The sequence below is a fragment of the Pseudomyrmex gracilis genome, unplaced genomic scaffold, assembly GCF_002006095.1.
Source record: "Pseudomyrmex gracilis isolate BER0280 unplaced genomic scaffold, ASM200609v1 scaffold_51, whole genome shotgun sequence".
Taxonomy (NCBI): Eukaryota; Metazoa; Arthropoda; class Insecta; order Hymenoptera; family Formicidae; genus Pseudomyrmex; species Pseudomyrmex gracilis.
Window position 1 is genome coordinate 172,281 of NW_018020635.1, and position 10,299 is coordinate 182,579.

Consider the following 10,299-nt stretch of genomic DNA (forward strand, 5'->3'; position numbering starts at 1 on the left):
TATATATATATATATATATATATATTATATATATATTCTATATATATATATATAGAATATTATATATATGTAATATTCTTTTTTTTACTCTTTTTCCTGAGTCACGTGACCTTACTTTAGTCACGGTTTTAAAGACACGTAACTTTAGTCACGTGTTGTTTTTCCACTCCCTTTTTTTCTATTTTTCGAGTTTGATTTTCATGCGTTATTTCTTTTCACTGACACAACACGGTCAAATAAAAACAATAATAGCGTGCGCGTAGTGCACGTCTGTGTTGTGCTAGTTTTATAAAATAATTGTAATTTCTTGTTACGTGTTAACTTCCACGCGATCGACAAAGGAAAATCGATCGATTGTCGCCAGATGATTCTAGCGCGTAAGCGACTTTGTCCCTGCCAGTCGCAAATTAAATCGCAAGACAAGATATTAATGAGATGTGACGAGAATCTGTCCGCGAAAGTGCGAAAAAATAAAAATCGCTAGTTTAAAAAAAAAACAAATTTTTTTTGTTTCTTCACGATTCTTGCGACAACACTCCCGCGAGAAAATTTTACGCGACACGGGCATGTTGCGCCGTGTACACGCCCATGAATGCGAACACGCTCGATTAATTAAGCGTCCACATCGCCGATGGCGAGCGATGGTGGCTTACAATGTGTCTGTGGGCAGTATCGCGCGTCGAGCAACCGACACGCTACACGGTTCACTTGTTGCCGTATCGACACCGGTGGCCACGATCTAAATCCGTTTTGATCGAGCACTCGCCGGATCATTGAAATTGTTTTATCCCGTTTAATACGACGCGCGAGTTATCGCGTGCCCTTGGGGACGTACCCAATAACACGTCTTCCCGCGTTATCTCGACTTCTGCGAAAGTTACACGATTCTCTCGCAACAATATGAAAACTTTTGGCATTTTTGCGCGTTTATTTCTGTAAGTAACTTATTTAAAAAAAAAAAAAAAAAAAAAAGTATCCACGCGCAAACGAGTCTTGTCAATTGTGGAGAAAATTGCGCGCGTCTTTGCGCCGACAGTTTAACAAGAATAAACATGTCACAGCGCGCTCGTATGGGACTCGTGATAAATGAACAAACTCGGTTTGATAGATGACTTTATAAGCGCCCTATGATGGAAACGCTATCTCCGAATTCGCTTATTCGAAGTGCTAAGGTTGTTAATCTTTCGCGCGGAACGCGGTCTCTCTCTCTTTCTCTCTTCCGCGCACAAAAGAGCGACGCGCGAGAGAGATTTATCGTTCTCGCGGCTAAGTGAATGCGAATAAATAAATTTCCCGTCGTTTGTTTACCCTGAAGACTTTCTAAGGAGTGTCTAAGTTCGCGCGATATCGCGCGTTCTCCCGGGACGTGAATGCGAAATGATGTCATACAGGCGTTGCACCTTCTCCCTCCCGCCTCTCCCACCCTCTCATTTGCGAGAGCTTTAATAGCGCGTCACAAGAAACTTCTGGATGATCTCACTGGACATTGACGCGAGGATAAACTGTGTCAAGGGTCACGTTTGATTCATCTTAATGCGACGCTGCATCGCGCGGAACTTTGTGACTGTGTCTCTTCGTCAATATATTCCCTACGTGTGTGCGTGTGTATATTTTAGCTCGGTATTAAATTTTACACAACGCGAAAAAGGAAAAAATTCACAATATTAGCGCGTGAAAAAGGTGCGCGCGAGAAGAGCCATTAGTGTGTCAGGGAGAAAAAAAAAAGAAGAAAGTTCGCTCGCGGAATTTCGGGATCCGTCACGCGGGCGAAGATCTACGCGAGATTGCCAACTTGAGAGGACAACGTCGCATACGAAATGGCTATTTAACGTGTGCGACCTGTGACCTATGTCTCGCACGACTCTCGAGATACATGTTAGAGCGACGTTTTATTTTTCAAGATGGGTTCTCTCTCGAAACCTGCTTCTGAACGCGCATATATATATGTATTGTATATTAATTCCAGCGCGCTTCTCAATTGTGTCTTCCACAGTTAAGTCACCTAATCCACGATACGATCGCGCCGCCGACGCGCTCGTTGACTTCATTGACATTCAAGACATTGCGCGTCCGTCGTAAATCGATTAAGCGCGCTGAAAGCTTGTCGCGCTGCGCCGCGCCGCGCCGCCGCGGAAGGAGACTGCCAGGCGTCGGCAGCAACGAGAATTATTGAATGAATCATCGAAAGTGGCTCGGTTTCTACTGGTCACGTACTCGTAAATTATTCCGCGGTCTGGCATGGACCACCCGTGAAAGAGAGCGAAGCCGGCGGGGAGACAAGAATCCGGTGTGCGTTGATTCATCGATTCTAAAACGCGTCGTAGGTAGGGAAGGAGATGCCGTAATCGATCAAGCGAGTTTTGTATTCACGAGTTTTGTATTCACGAACGACAACGCGTCTTTTGCGAATTCCAACGCGAGACGTCTCCTAAATAATCAGTAAACGCCCCGTAAAATCGGTAACGAAATCCGCTTTTTTTTTCCCGAAGTAAAACCGTGACGCCGAGGCGACGTGACACGTTGCTCGAATCGTAAAAGAGGTTTCGACTGACGAGCGCATCCGACCGCTCTCTCCCTCGGATATCGTGTTTCGCCGTTTATCTCTTTTATTACATGAGGAACATCTGTACTCTTTCGTTGCAATTGTTTAACGCGTTTTCTACTAAAGTCTGGAAAACAAAAATGTTTCTCGCAATTTTTTCCAGACGATTAACAAATCTATTATTAGCATGTAACTTTTATCAGAATTTTTTTATCGAAGAGTTACGCAGAATGCAAAGTGCAATTGTCACATATTACGAGGTCAAGAATACGAAAATGTTACATTAGTTTCGAACGGTGCAAACAACCCGAGAAGAAGATAAAAGCCCGATGATAAGACTTTAGCAGGAAAAAAGGAAATTTCGGACGTATAGCAGCGTCAAAGTAGGATCTACTTTCTCTCTTACTCCTACATAAAAAGAAGAAAAATTGAGGTTCAATGTAGACGCTAAATTTCGACTCGGGTTGTTATGATTCTGACGAAATTTGCTCGAATTCCTCGGAGAATGAGTAAATTCTCAAACAAACCTGTTCGCGATGTGTATTACACAGTTCGCGGAAGTTTATTAATGTGTTCAGCCATAGGGAATCCAACACACACACACACGCGCGCGCGCGCGCGCGTTTCTCAGACAGGTCTAATTCCTTCAGGGTCGCGTACCATCGCGCCGAGATAAACTAACGTCGGATAAGAGAGTCAGTTGGCCAACAAACTTGAACATATGTTGCGAAGTTTAAGTAGCTATTCACAGCTTTCTTGCGCGAAGCTTCGGCACGTGCGCGACGACTGTCAAACAAATCGCGCTGTTTGCAGTGACGAGATCAATGGTAAAAAAAAAAAAAAAAGTGTCAAGTATTATGCGCGCGAGTACGTCAGTTCACTCGCTGCTCTCGAAGCGATTTTGTCTACAGTTTTGTCGAATTTACAAAAAACCGCAAAAATATTAGAGACAGTCGAAAGAAAATTAATATTAATGCGGCGATTTACACACGTCTCCAGTTTTCCAATCCGCGCGTTGAAGATCTAAATTTGCAAATCAAGTCAGTCCGGTGAAAGATAAATTTTCGACGCGAAAAAAAAAACAATTTTAAATAAACCAAGAAATTTTCGACAAAACTGATTGTTTCTGAGAACGCGATCGTATATATTTGTGTATTTATAAAACATATTTCACAGAACCAAAAATTCATTTCACAATGTTTTGATTGAGCGAAACACATACCCGAGACGTCTCTTGCGCGACGGAGAGACGACGCTCTTTCGAGACGAACACTTTCATCTCAAGAATTCCCGTTGGACTGGTGTCAATTTCTGTGATAGAAAGAACTTTTATTTTTGGCGACGACCTCGATAAAAATAATTCTCCAAGTCCTCGAGGCGGGACCGCGACGTTACTCTCGGGCCGAAATAACCAAAACTCCGACTTTGATCATTTTTATCTCGCAGACGTAACTATTGCCAAGTAACTACACCGGAGCGTGTAGAAAGAGAAAGAGAAATATAAATATTAACTGTGAAAAAAGACTAGAAAGTGGACGCTAATAAATTGTACGGATTGGAAAGGCCGAGAAATTATTGCTCGCACGCAACGTCCAACTAATACTAACAACGACATACACTAGCAATTAAATACATCCTACGCGAACAGAAAAACGTTAATTACGGAAGCAGTTATCGTTTTTTTTTTTCGTATTACTACATTGAAAAAAACGACAGTGTTACAACGACACCGTCATCGTGAGATCATTGTTAATTATTCCGTTATTCGTAACGTAATCACCGTGTTATTCATCACGCCGTTGACTAATCGCGGCACACACGTGTTATCGGAGATATTTACGATCTTGCGGAAAATGATTAACGCACGAAACGTTATTTTTATCGTGCGAAAAAAGACCGCATTCTCGAAAAAAAAAACAATCCTGACAGATACCCAAGTACTGACAGTGGCTAAAAATACGTGCGATGAATCAGTATGCAGTCTCTCCTCTCGATCGGTATTCGATTAAATCGGCGAGCGCACACGATCGTTCTAAGAAATACTATTACACGATTGCGACGGGAAATCATGATTCGTCTATGGCCGTCCATGCTTAATGTCACCGACTCTCTGTAGCAGACAGCCTGGCAGCGACTCGATTCCTTTCTCGGAACGGTGAGGTGCTGCATTTCGTATGGCGATCACACACAAGTGAGTACCCATCCCTCTCCCCGTCGTCTCTCATTTAATATTTACGTCGCGCACGAAACGTCAAATGTCGCGTTCGAGAAAAGCAAGAGAGGAAAATAACACAGAAACGGGTTGAATGTTCAATAATTAATGGGGGGTTCGCGCGCGCGCGCGCGATAAAATATCGAAACCAAATTAAATGAACTCCGTGTAAACGCGGAGAAACGGAGACATTTAATTTTAACTGTAGCTAAAACTTCTGACGTGACATTTGGAAATGGAATCTTGTTAACGTTTGGGTTTTTTTTTTTTTTTTTGGATGTCTCGAAAGAATAGAATTTAACAGTTTTCTATATCTGACGCGATTGGAGTTATGACTTCAATGTACGAAGGAGATTGGACGCTTTGTCAATATCGAACCGACGAAAACGAAACGTCTTCCAATCGTAAAATCGTATACCTAATATGTCATTGCAGCCGCGCGCGCGTGCGCTTAGCTCGCGATGGGTGGCCAGTGTTTTGTTAGTTCATTTATTTAGCGCGGAGATCTGAGGTCTGTCTGAAATGTGATCGATTTGCCTCGGCTCGGACTTGCCTCATTGTCTTCCGCGCGCCATCTCTCGATTCACGAATTATTAATTCAATCGGATGCAACCGTGCCGTGGGGCACGTTACATCCTTGAACGGGACGACGAAAAAAACGAAGCTGCGCATCCGAAACTGGGCTCGTCGGAATTCGAGACTGTGAAACATTGTTGTAATTACATCGCGCGTGCCGCGCGAGACTGAAAAGCCGAGATAAGCAATTCCATTAGCGCGATCGCGCACGCGCGTTTACAAACCGCGAGAATTTTATTTCCCATAAAAGCATATTATCGTAAGTTTCACATAAATTTGAAATTAAAAATTAAAATTTAATCATTTTTCGTATAAATTAAATATAAATTTTAGATTAAAAAAATATTTGATATTTTAATAAGCAAATCTACGGGATTATCTCAGGTTTGATTAAAAGTGAATTTTTGCCTGGTTTACAAAATTAAATTAAAATTATATACATAGTATTTTTAAAAACAATTTAATAATTTATTCATAAAAGGATTTCTTTTTGTCTTTTAATTAGACAGGCAGATTTATTTTGGAATTAAAATTAAATAGAAACAATAGCAACGTAAATATTTAAGTCGGATTGAAATTTATATTAATTTAAGTTTTAAATTTATATTCAAAATTAAATACAACCGTTAAAATTAAAAATTATATAAAATCTACGCTAGCATCTACCGCGAAACGTGCAAATTCTTCGAATGTTCTCGCGCGATGTGTGTTGATTTATGTCATTTGCAGAGGATATGAGTTATGCAAATTCGATAACCAGAGCGGAGCTAACCCTTTGTACAACCTGCAATTCCGTAAGAAAAATTATCGCGACAGACTCGGCGACGACGTGCGCGCGTCGAGACAAAAATATCGGACCGCCCCGGAATTTTTGGGTGGTCCGACGTAGCGCCACGAGGGGCGAATCTAATGTTTAATAACAGGTGATGCTGCCACGGAATATGCGCTAATATAACTTTTTCAATGCCGCGAGCTGCATTTTTCAGCTCCGTTCGAACACACTACTCATCAGCCTGTTCTCCTCCCTCTCCAGGCCGCAACTTCCCCGTTTTTTACACCTTCGTCAGACGGTCTGGCTTGCAACTGCACCCGTCGAATCGGCCGACCGATTCCTCCTCGACTTTAAACCGTCAATATTTGTCGACCGCCGTGTCTCGACGCAAAGACAAACCGCCTTGCGCAAACATTGCGGTGGCGACTCTGCGTGCTACCCAATTACCGTGCGCACACAGTTCGAATAATTAACACGTAATAGCGCAATGGAAACGCGGTGAGCAAAGTTACACAGACGATGGGGTTTTGCGATTGGCTTCGCGCGATAGCGTTGCGCTCGCACTCATCTCGACGGGAACATTTGCATAGAACGCTGTGCACCTGATGCTGTGAAAAGCTACTTGCAATTAAGCTTGATGAGAAATGTTTTTAATTACGTCGTAAATACGTAGGTAATATACCTTTGACGAACGCTTCTTTTCTCGCTGCGCGCTATCTATGAAATACCAGAAAGAATGACACGTCGATGTAAGAGAGTACATAAATTCCACGTTAAATTCCCATAAATCCTTCCAAGATTTATGCCGTCGCACTTTTCTCCGTCCCGCGCGCGAACATAAAACCGGAATGTGAAATACGACCGCGTAGAAATGCCTCCAACATATTGGCCTACATACATGTTTAATCGCGAGCGGCCTCGTAAAGCGCGGGGTGTCGAAAGTCGTCATCATGTAAATGTGTGTACGTATCAATAATCCAATAAAATTAAATGTGTGTCGAAAAGTTCGCGTTCCTTTCAGACGCTCGCTCGCGTCTTCTCGGAATATCGCTCGCGTCGGTCGCGTAAACAGCGCCGCGCTGCATTTCGTTTTTTTTCTCTTTTTGATTTTGTTAAAACAACGTTCGCGATAACGACGCGAGCTTTTTCACGATTCGACGTGAAAGAATCAGATCTCAAATTTTAAAGAAACGTTTTTTCCACACAGTTCTAGAGTTCGTATCGAGCGCGTTTTGTAACACGCAAACGTAAACGCAGCTTGATGATAACAAAAAGAAATAACAAAAAAAGAAAAAAAAATAGGAGACGACCAGAGAATCCGCGTCTGAAAACATTAGCGTAATCTTGATTAATCGTCCGCGCGCGCGGATTGAGTTCGCGGCTTCGACGAACGAAGATAAACAACTCGCGGGACAAATGTTTTCAATATTCAATTATTGCCACCGCGTGTAAAAGTCGGTCAAACACCTCTCTGTCTGTCTCTCTCTCTCTCTCTTTCTCTCTTAGAAAATGGGTAAAACAATTTCCCTACGCTATCGGAAGCGGCGCGCAGCGAACTAGTTTCAAATAGCAAAGTTATCGGTTATCGGCGTTACAAACGAGTGATACTTGAGCGTTGTTTGAAAATAGAATATAGAAACACATTGTGTCGACGACCTCGGAATTTTTATCGTCAATTTTCGCAACCTCGTTACAACCTCTTTCGCGCGACGACGCACAGACGAATTCCTCTCTCTCTCTTGGGCGGCGATGAGAGAAGAGAACGCGCCGAACTTTGACCCCTCATCGCTCGTAAAGTCTGACCGAGCTCCGGCCGATTTCCGAGAATCGTTGAGCGCAATCGTGCATGTTCCGTATACGTGTAACAAGTGCATCTCTCGCCGCTCTCCTGGCCAAGGTTATCTTTATCGTGAAATGCGCGATTTCGTGAAAAATTTAATGAACAAACCATCGTTACGAAAAATTTTTATACGGACGCTGATGAGGCGACGGGAAACGCGCGTGCTTCTTCAACATTTCCGCGCGATTTCAAATATCGCGAAAAATATTCCACCGATGATGTAATCGAATGAGCGAACATTTATCGAGACAGAAAAAACACAAGTATCGCGAACAGCAAAAAAGTATTACAGCGATAGGAAGGTGTGACAAACATGGTAACAAAAGATGTTAGAAATTCAGAAACTCGTTTCACGTCGAACTGAGACGACCGATTATATATATATATATATATATATAGAGACAAAATTCAAAAGAAGCGCGAGCCATTTTTAAAACCGTCTGACCTTTCACCGACCCTGATTCCTTCGTTAACGATAGCGCGCCCGCGGTACACTTCGGGAATGTACCTGATACGGTTAAATTTATCGACGTTCTAATCCGCTTTCTGCGAGTCGAGAGATCAAAGCGCCAGACGCAACTTTTATGGCGAATCTCTTTCGTCCATCCCATCTCATTCCCGTCCTCATAAAATGTCCGATATCTCACAAAGAGAAAGAAAATAAAAAGAAGCTGTTTGATAGATTTTTTGAAGTAATTGAGAAAAACAATAAATCTATATAAACTCTTCCAAAGAAGAGATCGATTCGTAAAAAAAAATTCCGATGTATTTAGAAGAAGTCTCTCGTTTTAACCTTTCGTCGTTGCCACATGTTGCACAACACGCGAAGGTTGTTCTTTGCCAAGAACAAAGGAGCTTCTGTAAAATCCTGCAGACTACCGCCTGCGAGTTCAATAACTCAGGCATGTTACAACGCGCGCGCGCGCGCGCGCGCGCGCGTGCTTTCGTCACCCGCGCGCAGAAACTGTTCTATCTCCATTAGCGAAATAAATAAATCCCTTTTGGAAGAAGTCGACATCTCAATCGATAGTAGGAGCGGCTCTCTCGATCGCAACAACACGATAAACACGGCGAACACATTTGCGTAACGTTTGATTCATTACCTGCGAGATAATAGATCCGCTTGTTTCCAACAGCCGCTCGTTCGAGAGAGAGAGAGAGAGAGAGAGAGAGAGAGACGCGGATCAATTCACTCGGGTCGAGATCTCTCATCTTGTTACAATGTAAAAATTCCGCGCCGCCGGTCCAAACTCTGACCGAGAACGCGCTGCCGATCGGTCGCAAGCAAATTGATAAGATAACCCGGTATCTGTTGTTTTTTGCTATGCGGCAGATTGAAATTTCGTGTACGCGATACCATATAAGTAAGAATTTTTTTTCAACAAATACAAACCGATGAGTTTTGCTTATCACAATTTAACGTAACACAAATATATTCGTGTGTGTAAATATTTTTTAAAAAACATTTTTCAAGATGCGCGTATATAAGCTCTGCGAATGTATAATTCGATTTAAGTGCAAATTCGATTCAGTTTTTATGTAGGTTCTTATTTTATCGCGCGTTCGGGATATATCACTTTTACAGCGCTCAGACGATCCGCCAATAAAAACGGAAAACGCGCGCGAGCGGAATCGCACACGGCGAAACGCAAGAAAGAGAGAGAGAGAGAGAATCCGCAGAGAAATTCTCCCTAGATTCAGTGCGCGCACAGTCGAAGGGAGAATTGTTTCTACTAAGCGGCGCGACATCAAAGGCTCCAGATGTTGCAGACGACGATTAAGTAGGTCCCCGTTCTCTTTGAGCTCGCGGATCGGTCCCGTCTCTCCTCTCGCGGATTAAGGTGCATGCGGCGCACGTAGAGAAAAAGAGAGAGAGAGAGAGAGAGAGAAAGATGCAAATTCGCCTATTAAATTTATCTCGGAGAGAAAATCTGCCGAGGGTTCACGGGGGCGTGTTGACCACCCACGATCAAAAGGGGATCTCACCCGGCGGGTAAAATTTATGCGAGCGTCGTTGGCGACATGCGATGATACATATTTTCACGTCGCGCTCGTATAAAATATATCAATATCTCGTGTCATCTTGTTGTTTCGCACAAATGAAAACAAAATTAAAAACAGAAAGAGATTCAAATCGCACAGAGCTGCAATTTATTATTTCTCGCGCATTCAAATTTCTTTCACCCGCGCGTTATCAAACTATCTCGTCGCGTCTTCACGCGCGCGCGCGCGCGCGCCGAGTTCGTTTCTTATTCATTTGTAAACTTGCAGATATTTAAAACGATATTATATAATAATTTATTATATATATTATATAATTTATTATATAATATTTATTACATTATTTATTATATTAT

The 10,299-nt window shown here is 42.6% G+C and overlaps 1 protein-coding gene across 2 annotated transcripts in view; it reads left to right on the forward strand.

Moving 5' to 3' along the window:
- The window catches only part of LOC109853621, a 96,526-nt gene that overhangs the window by 33,696 nt on the left and 52,531 nt on the right, over positions 1-10,299 (forward strand). The window lies entirely within an intron of this gene.